Source organism: Sinocyclocheilus rhinocerous, unplaced genomic scaffold (genome assembly GCF_001515625.1).
Source record: "Sinocyclocheilus rhinocerous isolate Xijiao unplaced genomic scaffold, SAMN03320098_v1.1 scaffold7065, whole genome shotgun sequence".
In the NCBI taxonomy this organism is placed as follows: Eukaryota; Metazoa; Chordata; class Actinopteri; order Cypriniformes; family Cyprinidae; genus Sinocyclocheilus; species Sinocyclocheilus rhinocerous.
Window position 1 is genome coordinate 9911 of NW_015633523.1, and position 1446 is coordinate 11356.

The 1446-nt window shown below is 40.0% G+C and overlaps 1 protein-coding gene across 1 annotated transcript in view; it reads left to right on the forward strand.

Annotated features, from left to right (window-relative positions):
* Positions 1-1446, forward strand: part of LOC107744068 (COP9 signalosome complex subunit 6) — a 3154-nt gene that overhangs the window by 570 nt on the left and 1138 nt on the right. The gene's annotated exons all lie outside the window — the stretch shown is intronic.

Genomic DNA, 1446 nt, shown 5'->3' on the forward strand with positions numbered 1-1446 from the left:
CTCTCTCTCACACACACACACACACTCTCTCTCTCACACACGCACACTCGCACACACACACACTCTCTCACACACACGCACACACACACACACACACTCTCTCACACTCGCACACACACTCTCTCACACACACACACACTCTCACACACACTCAGACACAGGAGTGTGTGTGATTGACCTGTGTTTGTGTGTGTTTCTGTCAGTGGCGGAGCATCTGATCGCTCAGCACAGCGCTATAAAGATGCTGCACAGTCGTGTGAAGATCATTCTGGAGTACGTCAAAGCAGTGCAAGCAGGTGAGTTACTCACACACACACACACACACACACACACTTGTCATTGTCTCAGCACTCTAACAAGCAGGAACTTTCTCTTTGACACAGTACGGAATAGTAGCAGCTTTTGTAGCACAGGAGAAGCTTTCGGATTGTTGATTAGAATCAGCATTGAATTATACTAGGCTGATATCAGTATCAGATCCGATATTGTGCGCATGGACTTGTTCTTGTTAAAGTACAAAAAAATCAATATCATATTATAAAATGTCTGCAATAGAAGATATTTCAAGATTAACAGTGCCTATGAATCTGATTCATTGCAGTGCTTTCATAGTCGAAGCAATAAGCACAGAGCTGCTATTGTGTGAGCAGACAAATGCATGAGGACAGAGAGGTCAAGGTTTGGCTGTATTATCTAGTTGGCTACCACATTTTGTAACTTACCATCTGACACACACAGACAGTCTCTTTCTCACACACACACACACACACATTACACTGTTGTCAGCATTCATAGAGTTTTGAAAAATTTTGGAAAATTATTGATTTTTAGTCATGTTTTTGAAATTCGCTTAAATTTTGAATATTGTCTTTGAAAATGCTAGATTTTTTTTTCTTAGAATGTCTAGTGTGATTATAAAAGAAAGTTTTTTTTTTTTTATGGTGAAAGATCAGGTCATGGTTCATTTGCACATCATTAGTCATTAGTTAATGAGAAATACAGCATGTGGTCACGCTTGAGTTTGATCTGAAAGACAAGCGTGTGGAGTACTGGATACTGCTGTTATAATCGTCACTCGTATCCCATCATGCACTTGAGCTGGACTCCTGCAGAATTTATTTATTTTGCTCTTTGTGTAAAAATGTTTTACAATGAATTATTCATTTGATGCATGCATAATTGCATTTGTCTTTTTTCTGTCATGCTCTCTCTGTTTGCTTTTCTTGCAAATGGAAACATAATTGTATTTGCTGTGGCCTCCAGTTACTGAGCAGGTTTAGCTGATAATGTGCATCTGATAGTTCACTGTCTGGAAGCCCATCTGATTTATCTGAGAGCTGCTGCAGAACAGCTGGAACTGCAATCTTAGACAGTTGTGTTATTAACAGCCACAAACTCTCTCTTTGGTGTGTGTGTGTGTGTGTGTGTCTGTGTGTGTGCGTGTGT